At 38.9% G+C, this 20,202-nt stretch overlaps 1 pseudogene; it reads right to left on the reverse strand.

Moving 5' to 3' along the window:
- Window positions 1-7,636: 7,636 nt before the first annotated feature.
- Window positions 7,637-19,203, reverse strand: LOC109677903 (uridine phosphorylase 1-like; annotated as a pseudogene).
- Window positions 19,204-20,202: the final 999 nt, after the last annotated feature.

Below are 20,202 nucleotides of genomic sequence, written 5' to 3' on the forward strand. Positions count from 1 at the left end.
GAATTACTGGAGTAAGCCATCAGTGCCTGACCATTTGTGTTTATAAAGATTGCTATCATGACTTGGGTGAGATGGAATCTCAATGTCATTTTAATGGCTACTGAGCCATACACCAGTCCAGTGGTGAGAAAAAGTACTTCATCCTTACACTACACTGTCATGCCTGAACACAGAATTCTTCAAAGAAAGACTACAGATAATTAAGCTTAGAGTGAACAAATTGGCCTCAGAAGCACAAATTCCAATGCAGAAAATAAAGAAATATGAAAAAAGACAGCAGGGTCCTCCAAAACTCAACAACTGCACAGTAGCAAAGACTAATCATTGTGAAGTGGATGAAATATCAGACAAGGAATTTAAAAATGGTTTTAAGAATGATAAGTGAAATTAAAGATGACACAAAGGTAGTGCAAATAAAGAGCTCAATGAAATAAGACAAAGCAAGACATCAAAGAGGAATTGAATAGAATTAGGAATTCTAAAAAAATTAAGTTAATATTATGGAAATGAAAAACTCATTGAGTCAAATAAAGAACTCAGTTGATAGTCTCTCCAGTACACAATCAAATTGAGAACAGAGCATCAGGGTTAAAAGACAAGGTGTACATATTATAACATTCAAATAAAGATAAAGAAAAAATAACAAATATTGAATGGAACATGCAAGAACTTGGGATCCCTCAAAAACCAAGTCTAAGAATTACGGGTATACAAAGGGAAGAGGCAAGTGAAAGGCAGAAAATATTTTCAATGGAGTAGTAACAGAAAATTTCCCAAATCTTCGGAGGTAATCATCCAAGTACAGGAAGGTTTTTGACATGCATGACCAGAAAAAGACTTTCCAAGGCATATTATATTTTAAATATTGTGTATACAGAACAAGGAAAGACTATTTAAGGACACAGGAGATAAACACCAATATACACACATAGAAAGGGAAACCAATTGGAATAATAGCAGATTTCTCAACAGGAACTTTTTTTATTGATTTATTCATATGTGCATACATTGTTTAGGTCATTTTTTGCCTCTGCCACCCACCCCTTTCTTCTCCCCCCAATCACCCTCACTTCCAGGCAGAACCTGCTCTCCCTTTTCTCTAGTTTTGTTGAAGAGAAGACATAAGCAATAATAAGAAAAGCAAAGCATTTTTGCTAGTTTGAGATAAGGATAGCAATGCAGAGAGATTCCTAGCATTGCTTCCATGCACAAGTATGTTACAACCCAAGTTGATTCATCTCTACCAGGCCTTTTGCTAGTTTCTGATATCCTTCCCATATTGACCTCTGTTGCTTTAAGGTTTCTGTATTATCTCATTTGCAGTGGGGACAACAAACACTTTCAAGTTTTGGGATTCCTACCTATCCCCATACCTCCCATATATGCTCTCCCCTTAATGTATGACATAAGTCCAACAACATTACTGCATTTGCCCCAGAGCTAAAGTCCACATATGAGAGAGAACATGCAATTTTTTGTCTTCTGAGCCTGGCAAACCTCACTCAGAATGATGTTCTTCAGTTCCATCCATTTTCTTAAGATTGATAAGATTTCATTCTTCTTCATGGCTGAGCAAAACTCCATTCTATATAAGTACCACATTTGCTTAATCCATTCATCAGTACTGGGACATCTTAGATGTTTCCATAACTTTGCTATTGTGAATAGCACAGCAATAAACATGGGTGTGTAGGTGCCTCTGGGGTAACCTGTATCACATTACTTTGAGTATATCCCCAAGAGTGGGATTGCTGGATCATATGGCAGATCTGTGTTTAGATACTTAAGAAGCCTCCAAATTTTTTACCAGTGTGGTTGCACTAGCTTGCATTCCCACTAGCAGTGTATAAGGGTTCCTTTTTCCCCACATCCTCACCAACACCTTTTGTTACTTACTGTGCTTTTGATTTGCATTTACTTTATGGATAGAGACGGTGAGCATTTTTTCACATGCTTTTTGCCCATTTGAATTTCTTCTTTTGAGAAAGTTCTGTTTAGTTCACTTGCCCATTTCTTTATTGGTTCATTGATTTTGGGAGAGTTTAGTTTTTTATGTTCCCTATATATTCTGGTTATCAGTCCTTTATCTGACATATAGTTGGAAAATATTTTCTCCCACTTTGTGGGCTCTCTGTTCAGTTTAGAGATGATTCCTTTTGTTGTGCAGAAACTTTTTAATTTTATGAAGTCCCATTTGTCCATCCTTTCTTTTAGTTGCTGAGCTGCAACTAAAAGTTCTATTGAGGAAGTCCTTGTCTATACATATTAGTTCCAGTGTATTCCCTGTTCTTTCCTATATTAACTTCGGTGCTTCAGGTCTGATATTTAGGTCCATGGTCCATTTTGAGTTGATACTATAAGAGGGTGATAAACATGGATCTAGTTTCAGTTTTATGCAGATGGATAACCACTTTTCCCAGGAACATTTGTTGAAAAGGCTGTCTTTTCTCCATTGCATGTGTTTTGGCACTGTTGTCAAAAACAAGGTGGGCATCACTGTATAGATTCATCTCCGGGTCATCTATTCTATTCTACTGGTCTTCCTGCCTGTTTTTGTGCCAGTACTATGCTGTTTTTATTGCTATTGCTTTGTAATACAGTTTGAAATTGGGTATTGTGATACCTCTAGCATTGCTCTTTTTGCTGAGTATTCCCTTGACTATTCATTATCTCTTGTGTTTCCAAATGAATTTTAGGGTAGATTTTTCAATCTCTGTGATGAATGTCATTGGGATTTTGATGGGAATTGCATTAAATGTGTAGATTGCTTTTGGTAGTATAGCCATTTTTACTATGTTGATTCTACCAACCCATGAGCACAGGAGATCTTTCCACTTTCTGTAGTCTTCCTTGATCTCTTTTTTCAGGGGTTGGTAGCTCTCCTTCTAGAGGTCATTCACATCCTTTTTTACATTTCCTTGTAGGTATTTGATTTTTTATGAGGCTATTGTAAATGGAATTGTTTCCACATTTTTCTTTCTCAGTTTGTTTGTTGTTGGTGTTTAGAAAAGATAATGATTTTTGTAAGTTGATTTTTCATCCTCCCACCTTGCTATAGCAGTTTATGGTGTCTGGGAGTTCTTGGGTAGAGTTCTTTGGGTCTTCTAAGGTATGGGGTCATGTCATCTGCAAATAGGGATATTTTGACAGTTATTTACCTACTTGTATTATTTTTGTTTCTTCTTCTTGCCTAATTGATCTGGCTAGGAATTCCAGTGCTATGTTGAATAGGAGTGGGGATAGTGGGCATCAAAGTCTGGTTCCTGATTTACAGGAAATGGTTTCAGTTTTTCTCTATTAAGTACAATGTTGGCTATAGGTTTGTCATATATATCCTTTACAATACTGAGTTACTGTCCTTCTATTCCTAGTTTTCTTAGAGCTTTTATCATGAAATGGTGTTGGAGCTTGTCAAAGGTTTTTTCTGCATCTATTGAGATGATCAGTGGTTTTTATCTTTGCTTCTGTTAATGTGCTGTATTACATTTATTGATTTGCATATGTTGAACCATGCCTGCATCCCTGGGATGAAGCCAACTTGGTCATAGTGAATGATCTTTCTGATGTGTTGTTGGATTCGGTTTGCCATTATTTTATTGAGGATTTTTGCATTGATGTTCATTAAGTAGATTGGCCTATAGTTCTCCTTTATGGATGTTTCTTTGTCCGGTTTTGGGATGAGTTAAATACTGCCTTCATAAAATGAGTTAGACAGTGTTCCTTCCCTTTCTATTTCATGGAAAAATTTAAGAAGAGTTGGCATTAGTTCTTCTTTAAAGGTTTGATTGAATTCAGTACAGAATCCATCAAGTCCTGGACTTTTCTTTTTTGGGAGACCCTATTGCTGCTTCAATTTCATTTTATGTTATAGATCTATTCAGGTGTTTAATGTCCTCTTGGTTCAATTTTGGATGCTTATAAGTATCTAGAAATTTCTCCATTTCTTCAAAGATTTTTAAATTAATTAGTATATAGTTTCTCAAAGTAGTCTCTGATGATTTTCTGGATTTCTGTGGTGATTGTTGTTATCTCCCCTTTTGCATTTTGGATTTTTTGATTTGTGTTTTTTCTCTCCTCATTTTAGGTTTCCCAGGGTTCTGTAAATCTTGTTTATTTTTTCAAAGAATCACCTTTTTGTTTCATTGATTCTTTGTATGTTTTTCTGCTTCTATTTCATTAATTTTGGCCATTATTTTTGTTATTTCCCTCCTTCTGCTTGTTTTGGGATTTTCTTTTTCTTGTTTGTCTAGGAGTTTGATATGTTGCATTAGGTCACTGATTTGAGATCTTTCTGTCCTTTTGATATATGCAGTCATGGCTATAAACTTTCCTCTTAGGACTGCCTTTGCTGTTTCCAATAGGTTCTTTTAAGTCAAGTTTTTATTTTCATCAACTACCAGCAATCTTTTAATTTCCTCTTTTATTTCATCAATGACCCATTGATCATTGAGCAATGTATTATTCAGCTTCCAATTGTTTGCATATTTTCTACATTGTTTTCATTGTTGATTTCTAGTTTTAATGCATTGTGATCATATAGAATGCATGGGATTATTTCTATTTTCTTATATTTGCTGAGGCTTGCTTTGTGCCCTAATATATGGTCAGTTTTTGAGAATGTTCTCAAATACTCTCTGTGTATTGTGCAGAAGTTGGATGAAATTTTCTGTAGATATCAGCTAGGTCCATTTGGTCTATGGTGTAATTTAGTTCTAGAATTTCTTTATTGATTTTTTGTTTGGATGACCTATCTATTGGTGATAGGGGGGTATTAAGGTCTCCCACTACCACCGTATTGGACTCTATATATGCTTTTATGTCCTTCAGAGTGTGTTTGATGGAATTGGGTGCACTGATGTTCGGTACGTGTAGGTTGATAATTCTTATTTCCTTTTGATGTATTTCACATTTTACTAGTGTGTAGTGCCCTTTTTTATCTCATTTGACCAATGTAAGTTTGAGATGTAGTTTGTCTGAAGTAAGTATTGCTACTTCTGCCTGCTTTTGTGGGCAATTGGCTTGGTAAATCTTCTTCCAGCCTTTCACCCTAAGCCAGTGCTTGTTTCTGTCAATGAGATGGATCTCCTTTAAACAACAGATTGTTGGATCTTACTTTTAAATCTGGTTTGCCAAATGGGTCTTTAATGGGGGAGTTAAGTCAGTTAACCTTCAGTGTTAGTATTGATAAGTATGAGGTGATTCTTGTCAGGTAGGGTTTTTGTTGTTGTTGTTGTTGTTTATGGGTTTGATTGTGTTCAGTTGAATTAACAATACTTTCTGATTCCTGTCTTTTCTTCTCCTGTGGTTTGGTAATGCCTGCCCTTTCATGGTTTTGTTTACTTTCACTTTTTGTGTGCAGAATTCCTTGAAGAATGTTTTGTAGTGGTGGCTTGGTGGTCATATATTGTTTTAGTTTCTGCTTATTGTGGAAGGCTTTTATTGCTCCATCTATTCTGAATGATAGGTTTGCTGGGTAGAGTATACTAGGGTTGAAGTCATTCTCATTCAGTGCCCAGAATACCTGACTCCATCCTCTTTTTGCTTTTAAGGTTTGTGTTGAGATATCTGCTGTGATTTTGCTGTGTTTATCTTTGTCTGTTATTTGTTTTTTCCCTTTGAAAGCCTTCAATATTCTTTCTCTATTCTCTCTGCTTGTTCTAATGATAATATGTCATGGGGTAGTACTATTTTGGTCAAGTCTGTTTGGTGTCCTGGAGGCTTCCTGTACCTGAATGTGCATAGCTTTCTCTAGATTTGGGAAATTTTCTGTTATTATTTGTTGAATATATTGCAAATCCCTTTTGCCTGCACATCTTCTCCTTTAATGCCCATGATTCTCATGTTTGTCTTTTGGTGGAGTCAGTGAGTTCTTGCATATTCCTTTCACAGGTCTTGAGTTGTTTGACTTATAGCTCTTCAATTTTTCATTCAATTTCCATTTCATCTTCATGTTCTGAGATTCTGTTCTGCTTGTCTTCTGGAGTTGCCTTCCATTTTGTTTTGTATTTCTGTTTCATTTTTATTTTCTGAGGTTGTCCAGATCATGGGTCAGTTCCTCTTTAATATTGTTAATTTTCATTTTTAATTAATTTATTTCTTTATTTCTAGTGTTCTCTGTTTCACTTTGTTTTTTATTTAGGATGTCTATGAGTTCATTTATTTGTTTCTGTGTCTTCTTGTATTCTTTATTTTTGATGTCTTGGAATTTCTAGAGTGGCTCTTGTACATTTTGGTTGACTGTGTTTAGTAACATCTCCATGAAATTCTTAGTGATTACTTGCAAGATTTCTTTTTTCATGGTGTTCTTTTTGGCTTCATTGGGTTCATTGGCATTGTTTATTTTGGTTTTGTTGTAGTTTGGAACTGGGTATCTATTTTCTTCATTTCCCTCTGAATCCTGTATTAAATTACTTTTGGGGGGAGAATGGTTTTCATCCCTTTATTGTCTTCCCATCACTCCACTTGGTACTGTGTAACCATGTTCTTAGTAGGTTATTGGTGGTTTCAGTCACCTGTTTTCTCTCACTTAGTTTCATTTTGTTTTGTGTGTGTGTTGGTTAGTGTATGTATGCTATTTCCATTTCTGGTCTGTGTGTAATTTAGTAATACCTAACTCAAAGAGCCACACTTGGCAGAAATAAAGCACCAAGAAGAATCAAAACTTCAACACCCTCAACCCCAAGCCCATACAAAGCTTTTCCATGCCAAGTTACACTAAGAAAGCAGGAGGGCACCCACAATGCCAGATGCTGGGTCCAAACCTGCTTGGGAGACATCTGGTAGACCAACAGTTGAGCACCAAGTATTCATGTGGTATTCCCACAGCCACCCCTGGTATAAATCTACATAGTCCTGTGGACAGATTGACCTTCCATCCTGCAAACAAACAAACAAACAAAAAACTGAACAATGAACTGAACAAGGAACTGAAAATAAACATGCAGCAGAGGGGGTGTTGTACTGTAAGCACACCAGGGAAGGGAGGAGTAGCAAGGAGTTGATCTCTGTGCAAACTTTTAGTAAACAAAAGCTGGAAAGGCAGAAGAGCCAAAAGCAGGCACGTGATAAGCTGATGTTTGAAATGGTTCAGTTGGCAGTCCACAAAGCTCATCTCCTGAGCCAGTGAGCAACATCCAAAGTCAAATGACACTGCAAAATTGAAAAACAATCAGCAAACCATCACAACAAGCTGACAGCAGGGGGATGGGTGATGGATTGCTGACCTTGCCCCAAAGAAAGAAACAGACCCCCAGTAAACCCACACAGTGAAAACCCAACTGCAAAGTAGGGTGGCTGATGGGCCACAGAGCTAATCTATGGAATCTGAGAACAAGCCACATCTCACTGAGGGAGGAGCTGACTCAGGAGCAGCCCCTGAAAGACAAAAAAAGAAACTGGCAAGACTTCCCAATCACCTGGCAAGATTAAGACAGAGCCTCTGCTTAAATACCAACACAAAGACTGGATGCTGAAGGAGTAACACCAGGACCTTGGCCAAAAACTGGCTTGTAAGATATGGTACATAAAGTTCAGACACCAGAAGACAATAAAACAAGTACTGGAGTGCTCCAGTAAGAGGAAACATGGCAAGACTCCAGGAAGGCCCAGCAGAGCAGAGATGAAGAAGGAATGGTACCTAGGACATCATGTGCCACAGGGCAGCAAAGACTGAAGTTTCCATCCTGATATTTCAGATGCCTGCTGCATGGGTGGCTTGCAGTTAGTTTTTCTCCTTGTAGAAATAGAGAGCACCATCTAGATGGCCTTTCCCTGCAGCACAGACATAAGAGAACCACCTGCATGCTGTCAGCTCCTATTGTATTCTGGTGACCTCAGGATAAGAGACAGTGGAAGCCCACCTGGGATCTTCCTGATCTCGCAAGTGCACATCTAATCATTACAACTTCCATGGAAATGCTGAAACTGGGGGCAGAGCTCCCATATGGCCAAAGCATCCCTGAAAGCACCTCACCATTGGAAGGTGGGCTAGAGGACAAAAAGGGCTTCCCATAACCAGAAGTACCCTCCCATCATCTCACCCTCAAAAAAGTCCAACGTGTACATGGTATTTCCCATGACAGTAGTGAACTTGCTCATTTATTCAGAGCACTGCATAAATGCCTACAACATCTCCTCTTCCAGGTCTGCACTCTGAACCACCTGCTTCCCCTAGCGTTGCTGTTCAAACTCTGGTTTGAAGCAGGTGTCCACTGCCTGCAGTGTGATGACCAATGAGCCATGCTCAAGACCTGAAGAAGAAGCAGACATCACAGCAGAGGAGGAGGATGGTGCAGCACACAGCATCCTTGCTCTAAAGGAGAAGTTTACATGATTATGAATTTACATATAACTTTGTGAAAAAAACAAGTGAAAGTGTAGAGAACATTGATAGTTCCAGGATCTCTGCATCCTGTGAAATGTTGGAGTCTTCCAGGTTTTCCTGTGTTGCCCATTGTTTGTACTCCATCATATAGGTCATCATGATCATGTTGGAATTATAACCATGTGCAGAAATTTTATATCAATCTGTCAGAAGATTTGGCATTTAAACCAAGTCCCTTTTCTAAGTCAGAAAAATGAAATTATGGAATTACCCAAACTCCACTAGAGGTCAGGTCTAGACATTGGGAAACAATTCCAATTATGCCTGGCAGTCACTATTAACATATAGGCTAAACTTGCCCCACAGTGGATGCAAGCTCTTTCCTTGAGCTCAGTCTCCTCCCTGAGAAAAATTTATTATGGAATCCAGAATCTGGATTACAGATTTATTCTAAAATCTGGAAGATTGGCATGAAGTTATGACATTAGAGTGAAGAACATCTTCTTTAAAACAAGTCAACTAAGATTTTTCATAATGCTATTGTTTAAACAAGGTAGATTACCATGAAAACCCATGTTGAAATGTAAGAGATAGGACAACGTGGGGCCTATAAGAGGTCATTAGTGATCTGTCATCATGAATAGATTAATCCATTCACTGAGAGTAATGGCAGCAAAGAAGGAGAGGAGAGAGGCAGAGGAGAAGGGGGGAATGGAAAAGATTAAATAGGATATCAAGAAAGTACAAAGGCACAGATTGTGCAGCACAGATGAATGCACTTGTGCCTGTGCAAGGACTGGCAACTTTCTCTTACCAGTCTCTGGAGTTCCCACTTTGAGGATGCCATCCACAAAATGTAACCAAACAAGCTTCCTGTCCCATTTCCTGTTAATAAGCTCTCCTCGAAGAGAATCAAGCTGGAGTTACAAGCAGCTCTGAACCCTCATCCACTCACAGGGCAAGAGCCACCTCCACAGCCCTTACCTATCCCACCAGAAATACCGATGCAGATGATGGTGATGTTGGAGCACCTGGCATGGTACAGCAGCTTGAAGAGTTCATGTAACATGATGGTGATGGAAAGAATGCCCATACCATGCTGGAATCAAGACAGAAATGCCGAAAAAAGAGAAATTGTGGAATTCCAAGATGGCTGCTAGAGGTAAGAAGCAGAAAGCGAGCCTCCTATAGTGAAATCTTGGAGAGATGCTGGAGACACACTTTGCAGGCATAATCACTGAGAAAAGGCATAACTTTGACTCCTCCACATCTCCAGCCGGCGCAGAGAATCTCCACTTCATGTTAAACGGAGAACCGAGGAGGGCCCCCGGGGCCGCCAGTGACCGGCGCCCATACAGCTTGGGAAGATGCGGACCAGGTGAGCTTCACAGTACTGCGGTAGCCCCACAGACAAGCCTGGGCCAGAGCAGCATAGCCCCCTGGACAGACTTACCTCCACCCGGGAAAAAAAGAGAAACTGAGTACTAAGCAATAAGAACAGTTAAGACACGCTGGAAAGAGGGTGGGGCGCCCTGAGCGCTGAAGATTGGGGGAAGGGAATCCTTCCCGGGACTGTAAATAAACAAGGCTGGAGAGGCTCTGGCGGGAGCAGGGTGCGCGCCCAGCAACCAGGAGCGGGAAAGCTAGTGAGAGGAGGGAAGACCCACTTCCCACGTGAACTGTAAATAAACATGCAGGCCTGACAACGCGGGGCAGTGTCACCTTTCCCAGTGCTTGGAAAGGGGAAAGCCTGTAGCAGAGGCCCCCGCACAGGAGAACTCTGAGCAAACAAAGCCTGTGGGACCAGGTGAGTGCTAGTTCACCCCAGAGATCTGCATAAATAACGCTGCCAGCTACAGGCTGAGAGCAGCAGGCAGGCAAGCCACAGTTGCAGATACCACTCTCAGAACTGCCTCCAGACGCTTTTTTTCTTTTTCTCCCTACCTTTGATGAGAGAACAACCGAATTACACCTGCAAGCTGAAAAACTTACTGAAACTGTATTGCATTTGAACTGGGGACGCTTGGTGGGGCTTTTTTTTTTTTTTCTTCTGTGTGTGTGTGAGTGTAGTTTTGTTCTACTTTATGCATCCCCTTTGATGAGACAACTACAGAACAACATCTGAGGCACCAACTCCAGGACTGGAGATTGAGACGGACATCCAAATTATTAAGACTGAAATTGCATTGCATATAAACTTGGAAGTTTTTTGGTTTTTTTTTTTTTAATTTTCTATTTTCCATTTTATTTTAATTCATTTTTATATATAGATATTACTTTCATATACTTATTTTTTATTTTTTTTATCTTTGATTTTCAATCCTCTCTCTGTCTCTCTATTGTCTGTTCAGCTTACTGTCGATTAGTACACTAAGACTCCCTGTTTATACCTTTGAAACTCTCTTGTCTGATACCTTGTTCTGCTTTCTCCCTCTTGTCTGTATATTTGTTTTCCCCTTTTCTTTAACTTCTTGCTTTCCATCTCAGCTCACTCTTCCATTCTCAATATTACCATTGTTATTATTACAAGCTAGAAAATACTTAATTACACACAGTACAGGGACAGTAACAACACCAAGCACAATGACAGGAAGACAGAAAAAACAAGGAAACCAGTTTCCCCACAGCAAAAAATTAGTACAGGAACCAGAGGGGAATGAAGAGAACAGAAACTCAGATCCAGACTCCAACAAAATGAAGATAAACTATGCCAAAGGACCCAATGAAGCCCACAAGAATAATTTAAAGGAAGATATACTACAAGTACTCAATGAGAATTTTATAGAGATGATACTGGATAGGGTCAACCAAAATGTACAGGAGACACTCAAGAAATTCCAAGACAATAAAAATAGAGAATTTGAAAAAGCAAAAGAAGAAATGAAGGAAACCATAAAAGCACTATATAAACACCAAAGTGAAAGAGAGAACACAATGAATAAATGGATAAATGAACTCAGGACAAAAATAGACAACAATAAAGAAGAAAACTGCCAGGATATGGAAAACCTCAGAAAAAAGAACGAAACAGAACTGCAAAACAAAACGGAAGGCCAATCCAGCAGAATAGACCAAACAGAAGACAGAATCTCAGAACTTGAAGATGAAATGGTAATTAAAGGAAAAACCGAAAAACTATTAATTAAACAACTCAAGACCTGTGAAAAGAAAATGCAAGAACTCACTGACTCCATCAAAAGACCAAACTTGAGAATCATGGGCATCGAAGAAGGAGAAGAGGCGCAAGCGAAGGGAATGCGTAATATATTCAACAAAATAATAATGGAAAATTTCCCAAATCTACAGAAAGATATTCCCATACAAATGCAAGAGGCCTCCAGGACACCAAACAGACCAGATCAAAATAGAACTACTCCACGACATATCATCATTAAAACAACAAGTTCAGAAACTAAGGAAAGAATATTGAAGGCTGTAAGAGAGAAAAAACAAGTAACATACAAAGGTAAACCCATCAAAATCACAGCAGACTTCTCAACAGAAACATTAAAAGCAAGAAGAGCGTGGGGTGAGATCTTCCAGGCACTGAATGAAAATAACTTCAACCCCAGGATACTCTACCCAGCAAAGCTATCATTCAAAATAGATGGAGCAATAAAAGTCTTCCATGATAAGCAGAAACTAAAACAATATGTGACCACAAAGCCACCATTACAAAAGATTCTGCAAGGGATTCTGCACACACAAAGTGACACCCAACTTAACCATGAAAAGGCAGGCAGCACCAAACCACAGGATAAGAAAAAGCAAGACAGTAGAGAGTAACATCAAGTTAGGTACACACAATCAAACCTTCAAACAACTAAGATAACTAAATGGCAGGAATCACCACATACCTATCAGTACTAATGCTTAATGTTAATGGACTTAATTCACCCATCAAAAGACACCGTTTGACAAAATGGATTAAAAAAGAAGATCCAAGAATTTGTTGCTTACAGGAGACTCATCTCACCGACAGAAATAAGCATATGCTTAGGATGAAAGGCTGGAAGAAGATTTACCAAGCCAATGGCCCCCGAAAACAAGCAGGAGTAGCAATACTTATCTCTGACAAAGTAGACTTCAAACCTACATTGATCAAACAAGATAAAGAAGGACATTCCATACTAATAAAAGGGGAAATAGACCAAAAGGAAATAATAATCATCAATCTGTATGCACCCAATGTCAATGCACCCAATTTCATCAAACATACCCTGAAAGACCTAAAAGCATGTATACACACCAACACAGTGGTTGTGGGAGACTTTAACACTCCATTATCATCAATAGATAGGTCATCCAAACAAAAACTCAATAAAGAAATCCAAGATCTAAAATATGCAATAGATCAAGTGGACCTAGTAGATGTCTACAGAACATTTCATCCAACCTCTACACAATATACATTCTTCTCAGCAGCCCATGGAACCTTCTCCAAAATAGATCATAACCTAGGGCACAAAGCAAGCCTCAGCAAATATAAGAAAATTGAAATAATACCATGCATACTATCTGACCACAATGCAGTAAAAGTAGAACTCAACAACAAAAGTAAAGACAAAAAACATGCAAACAGCTGGAAACTAAATAACTCATTACTTAATGAAGAATGGATCATCGATGCAATAAAAGAGGAAATTAAAAAGTTCCTAGAAGTCAATGAAAATGAAAACACAACCTACCAGAACCTATGGGACACAGCTAAGGCAGTCTTGAGAGGAAAGTTTATAGCCATGAGTGCATATATTAAAAAGATTGAAAGATCCCAAATCAATGACCTGATGATACATCTCAAACTCCTAGAAAAACAAGAACAAGCAAATCCCAAAACAAATAGGAGAGAAATAATAAAAATAAGAGCTGAAATCAACAAAATAGAAACCAAAAAAACCATACAAAGAATTAATGAAACAAAAAGTTGGTTCTTTGAAAAAATAAACAAGATCGATAGACCCCTGGCAAACCTGACTAAAATGAGGAGAGAAAAAACCCAAATTAGTAGAATTAGGAATGCAAAAGGGGAGATAACAACAAACACCATGGAAGTCCAGGAAATCATCAGAGACTACTTTGAGAACCTATATTCAAATAAATTTGAAAATCTAAAAGAAATGGACAGATTTCTAGATACATATGATCATCCAAAACTGAACCAAGAGGAAATTAATCACCTGAATAGACCCATAACACAAAATGAAATTGAAGCAGCAATCAAGAGTCTCCCCAAAAAGAAAAGTCCAGGACCTGATGGATTCTCTGCTGAATTCTATCAGACCTTTAAAGAAGAACTGATACCAACCCTCCTTAAAATGTTCCATGAAATAGAAAGGGAAGGAAAACTGCCAAACACATTTTATGAAGCCAGTATTACACTTATCCCAAAACAAGCCAAAAAACACCTCCAAAAAGGAGAACTATAGGCCAATCTCCTTAATGAACATTGATGCAAAAATCCTCAACAAAATAATGGCAAATCGAATTCAGCAACACATCAAAAAGATTATTCACCACGACCAGGTAGGCTTTATCCCAGGGATGCAGGGGTGGTTCAACATACGAAAATCAATAAACGTAATAAACCACATTAACAGAAGCAAAGACAAAAACCACTTGATCATCTCAATAGATGCAGAAAAAGCCTTTGATAAGATCCAACATCCTTTCATGATAAAAGCTCTAAGAAAACTAGGAATAGAAGGAAAGTTCCTCAACATTATGAAAGCTATATATGACAAACCTACAGCCAGCATTATACATAATGGAGAAAAATAAAAACCATTCCCTCTAAAATCAGGAACCAGACAAGGATGCCCACTATCTCCACTCCTATTCAACATAGTACTGGAATTCCTAGCCAGAGCAATTAGGCAAGAAGAAGGAATAAAAGGAATACAAATAGGTAAAGAAACTGTCAAAATATCCCTATTTGCAGACGACATGATCCTATACCTTAAAGACCCAAAAAACTCTACTCAGAAGCTTCTAGACATCATCAATAGCTATAGCAAGGTAGCAGGATATAAAATCAACATAGAAAAATCATTAGCATTTCTATACACTAACAATGAGCAAACGGAAAAAGAATGTATGAAAACAATTCCATTTACAATAGCTTCAAACAAAATCAAATACCTAGGTGTAAACCTAACAAAAGATGTGAAAGACCTCTACAAGGAAAACTATACACTTCTGAAGAAAGAGATTGAGGAAGACTATAGAAAGTGGAGAAATCTCCCATGCTCATGGATTGGTAGAATCAACATAGTAAAAATGTCAATACTCCCCAAAGTAATCTACATGTTTAATGCAATTCCCATCAAAATTCCAATGACATTCATTAAAGAGATTGAAAAATCTACTGTGAAATTTATATGGAAACACAAGAGGCCACGAATAGCCAAGGCAATACTCAGTCAAAAGAACAATGCAGGAGGTATCACAATACCTGACTTCAAACTATATTACAAAGCAATAACAATAAAAACAGCATGGTACTGGCACAAAAACAGACATGAAGACCAGTGGAACAGGATAGAGGATCCAGATATGAAGCCACACAACTATGAGCAACTTATCTTTGACACAGGAGCTAAAAATATACGATGGAGAAATAGCAGCCCCTTCAACAAAAACTGCTGGGAAAACTGGTTAGCAGTCTGCAAAAAACTGAAACTAGATCCATGTATATCACCCTATACCAAGCTTAACTCAAAATAGATCAAGGATCTTAATATCAGACCACAAACTCTTAAGTTGATACAAGAAAGAGTAGGAACTACTCTGGAGTTAGTAGGTATAGGTAAGAACTTTCTCAATGAAACCCCAGCAGCACAGCAACTAAGAGATAGCATAGATAAATGGGACCTCATAAAACTAAAAAGCTTCTGTACATCAAAAGAAATGGTCTCTAAACTGAAGAGAACACCTATAGAGTGGGAGAAAATATTTGCCAAGTATACATCAGACAAAGGACTGATAACCAGAATATACAGGGAACTTAAAAAACTAAATTCTCCCAAAACTAATGAACCAATAAAGAAATGGGCATGTGAACTAAACAGAACTTTCTCAAAAGAAGAAATTCAAATGGCCAGAAAACACATGAAAAAATGCTCACCATCTCTAGCAATAAAGGAAATGCAAATTAAAACCACACTAAGATTCCACCTCACCCCTGTTAGAATAGCCATCATCAGCAACACCACCAACAACAGGTGTTGGCGAGGATGCGGGGAAAAAGGAACCCTCTTACACTGTTGGTGGGAATGTAGTCTAGTACAACCACTCTGGAAAAAAATTTGGAGGCTACTTAAAAAGCTGGACATCGATCTACCATTTGATCCAGCAATACCACTCTTGGGGATATACCCAAAAGACTGTTACTCCAGAGGCACCTGCACATCCATGTTTATTGCGGCACTATTCACAATAGCCAAGTTATGGAAACAGCCAAGATGCCCCAGTACTGACGAATGGATTAAGAAAATGTGGTATCTATACACAATGGAATTTTATGCAGCCATGAAGAAGAACGAAATGTTATCATTCGCTGGTAAATGGATGGATTGGAGAACATCATTCTGAGTGAGGTTAGCCTGGCCCAAAAGACCAAAAATCGTATGTTCTCCCTCATATGTGGACATTAGATCAAGGGCAAACACAACAAGGGGATTGGACTATGAGCACATGATAAAAGCGAGAGCACACAAGGGAGGGGTGAGGATAGGTAAGACACCTAAAAAACTAGCTAGCATTTGTTGCCCTTAATGCAGAGAAACTAAAGCAGATACCTTAAAGCAACTGAGGCCAATAGGAAAAGGGGACCAGGAACTAGAGAAAAGGTTAGATCAAGAAGAATTAACCTAGAAGGTAACACCCACGCACAGGAAATCAATGTGAGTCAATGCCCTGTATAGCTATCCTTATCTCAACCAGCAAAAACCCTTGTCCCTTCCTATTATTGCTTATACTCTCTCTACAACAAAATTAGAGATAAGGGCAAAATAGTTTCTGCTGGGTATTGAGGGGGGGAGCGGGAGGGGGTGGAGTGGGTGGTAAGGGAGGGGGTGGGGGCAGGGGGGAGAAATGAACCAAGCCTTGTATGCACATATGAATAATAAAAGAAAAATGAAAAAAAAATGAAGAAAAATAAACACATCAGGAGAAAGCTTTTGCTTATAGAGTACAAAATATCAAATAAAAGAAAAGCAATTACTAAGACCAAGCTTTTCTTGTAATTATGACTATGCCTAAATACTGCCAAATATATAAATAAAAACAGAAACTAAAAAGAAAAAAAAAAGACAGAAATGCCAACAGCTGAGCCCAGAGTTGTATCTTTGTCAACACAAAAGTCCTTCTCATCTGGGCAAGGGGGCACATTCTTGTAATCCCAGCATTTGGGAGGCAGAAGCAGGAGGATTATGAATTCAAGGCCAGTCTGGGATTTAAAGTGAGACTCTCTCTCTCTCTCTCACACACACACACACACAAAAATAACCACAAAATGAAAAGCAAAAGAAGTCCCAACTTATCAAAGGATTGGTTTTGTGCAGTCTTAGCTGCCACAGTCAACAAGAAGGATCAGAACAGTGTGCTGAGATATATTCAGAGATAGAAAGAGATTAAGATGGAGAGGGAAATCACATTCACCTAACTTTATTACTGTGCATTTTTATAATTATTCTATCTTATTATTAGTTTTTGTTGTTCATCTCTTCCTGTGTCCAGTTTATACAGTAAAATGTATCAAGTTATGCATCAATAGGAAAGTAACATTACATATAGGGTTTGTACTCTCCTGGATGTCAGGTATCCACTGGGGGGCTTGGAGCATAACCCCTCCATGGTTTTGGGTTGCTATTGTATTCTTATTTATGTTTCATGTCATGCACATAACATGAACATATGAGCATAACAAGCTCATAGTGATGGTAATAGAAGATCACCACTCTAGGAAACTTAGGGTACACAGACCTGTCATACATATGACTTCATTTCACCTGCAAGATCTTGCAAACATGTATCAGTGGAGGAACCAGAAGTTCAGCAGGAAAGTGGCAACAATTATTGCTGGGAAACAAACATCTCCTTCTGGCATTTGAAGCCCCAAACAAATGCAGACCCTATTCTCCCTGCATCATTTTTACTTCTTCAATTTTCTCCCTATCTTCTCTGTTTCAGTCAAACTAGGTAGCTGGCAGGACCCTCAATCACTCTGACCATTAAATCTGTACTTCTGCCATTTCCTTCTCTAAGGTCTCTGCATGTACCCTCTCCCACTCTCAAAGTCCCTCCCAAAGTGGTTTCTTCCACAATGCCTTATGTGACATGCCCTTGGCATCCTCCACATGCTTTGGCAGACCCCCATAGGAAGTGGACCCTTTAAGAATTTGTCACAGTGTCTCTTATACAAGAATTAATATAGAATTTTTAAACCTACTGAAATTACTATAAGGAGGGGACTTAGGTAAAAAGGAGAAAAATAGAGGAGATGAAGCAATTCAGGTTATAACACATATATACATGGGAATGTCACAAGGAAACTCCCTGTGTAGCTCTCTTACACAAACACAAATGCTATTTTTTTCTTTTACAAAATCGGAAAGCAGGAGGGAAGAATAGGTCCTTGGATGGGAGTCAGTACCAGTGGGAGGGGGAGGAGGTGGGGAAATGGTGTAGGAGGGTGAATATGGTACAAATGCTGTGTACGCATGTATGCAAATGGAAAAATGAAACCTGCTGAAACTATTCCAAAAATGGGGGAGAAGAAATAAAGGAGAATGATAAAAGGGGTGAATTCAATTATGATATATTGTAAGAACATTTGTAAATGCCACAATGTAACCCCAGAACAACAATAAAAAAAGAAGTTTCAAATCAACAAAAGAAAAATGAAAAAAGAAAAAGAATATGTAACAGTGTTTTAGACAGAGGAAATACTTCCTTAGACTATAACTAAATGATGGCTGCCATTTGCATGCTAGATGCTGGACACTGAATGGTACCTGCTGACACCTTCCCAGAGGAGAGGATTCCTTGCTAACAAGGTAGCTCTTCAACTATATTGTTACTGACCGGGGAAATCAAAGCTGAAAATGTGGGCTGGTGGAGTGGCTCAAACTAGGAAGCATGAGGCCCTGAGTTCAAAACCCAGCACTGCCAAAAAAAAGACAACTCTTTGGTAGAACATTAAAGAGTTTTCCATGCTCACTCTCATTGCCACGTCAAGATTTATCCAAGTCAAGATTTCTGCTGAAGTGTGTCACTCACTGTGTTGTGGCAGAATGTAGTGGTCCTGTAATGCTTCTTATACTGTGGTACAGAGAGACAGGCCCTCCAGGGTCTCCTTTCATAAAACTCTGCTCCCTTACTACCTTCCCCTGCCTCATACACCCTCTGTGGATAGGTATATGTACTAGGATTTGCATTTGTGAAATTAGGAGCCCAGAAGGCTGATCCTCAAGGCATGAACTTAGGTACCATTTATCCCCACTCCAACTGCTGATAGCTCACCTTGCTCCCAGCCAATTACAGCAAGCAAGTGTTGTGGTACTAGATGTCTATTTGAAGAGGGGCAGGTGCAGGACTGGAAGAGCCTAGAGACCAAGAACAAGGAATTTATAAGGACTCATGCTCACATTCAGCACTGGTCCAACTATATACAGGGCATAGAGGTCAGTACCTGCCCAAATGTTGGGATACTCTTCCCCTGGACTTTCAAGGCCCAGCTCTATAGCCACATACTTGAAGAAGGTGTTCATCTGAGGGGAGCTTCTACCAACACACCCAAACTGTAATAAGAAAGCAAGGGTGCTCTGAGCACAGTTTACACCAGAGGTCTTCAAAGTCGGACCAGTAATCAGCAACATCATTGTCATCTAGAAGATGCTAGAAATGTAAATTCCCTTGCTCCAAACACACCTCTTGTATGAGAAAGGACACTGCACCCTTCTAAATAACTCCTTACTGAAATTCAGTGACAGTGTACTATGATTCAGAATGGGCCCCACACAGAACAACACACCCAGCACCACACCATTTTCTCTTCACAATGGCAGTGGTATGTGTCATTCTCCTGGACTAGCTGTAAGGGGACCAGATCAGCAGCTCACATGAGTTGCTGGCAGAATACCAACAGTGGCCACAGCATCTGGTGGGATACTTAATCAAGAAAACCTTGGGAAATCCTGAGTTCTGGCTGTGTGTACCCATGGGACAAGATGGTGTAAAAATGGTCAATAAAACTGCTGTCCAAAACCTCCTTTTGTTTGACTTGAAGCACATTTTGCATAATCATTTTGGAAATTGGGTTGCCTCTGGAGGTAAGGGGTTATGGTTAAACACACAGGAGATTTTGCTTTTTCAGGTTGTTAGAGAGGATTTTTTTCAACCTTGTTATCCTGATAGGGATTTTCATGAAGAATGCTTTGCTGAGCATTTGAACTATTTCTAGGGGATATTGTCAGACTTCAATTCTAGAGGTGTCAGATTTCATGGCACTAAGTAAGAAATCTGATTATGGTGCCAGGAAGCATATTTTTCTGATGAATTTCTCAAGTTCTATATAGTCTTTCATTGCCACCTGAAGATATCAAGGTTCCAGACCTCCTGGGGGTACTAACATCCTTGAATGCTCAAGTACTTTATATAAAATAGGGTTAATTGTATGGAGAGCATGCACATCCTTTCATCACTCTATGGATTTTTTTGGGGGGGATGTGGTGAATAGGATTTGATCTCAGAGCCTCATGCTTGCTAGGCAGGCACTCTACTACTTGAGACACTCCACCAGCCCTTTTCATGTACTTTAAATCATTTTTGGATTATTTGCAACTAATGTAATGTAAACACTATGTAGTCATATTGCATTG

This window comes from Castor canadensis, chromosome 2 (genome assembly GCF_047511655.1).
Source record: "Castor canadensis chromosome 2, mCasCan1.hap1v2, whole genome shotgun sequence".
Taxonomy (NCBI): domain Eukaryota; kingdom Metazoa; phylum Chordata; class Mammalia; order Rodentia; family Castoridae; genus Castor; species Castor canadensis.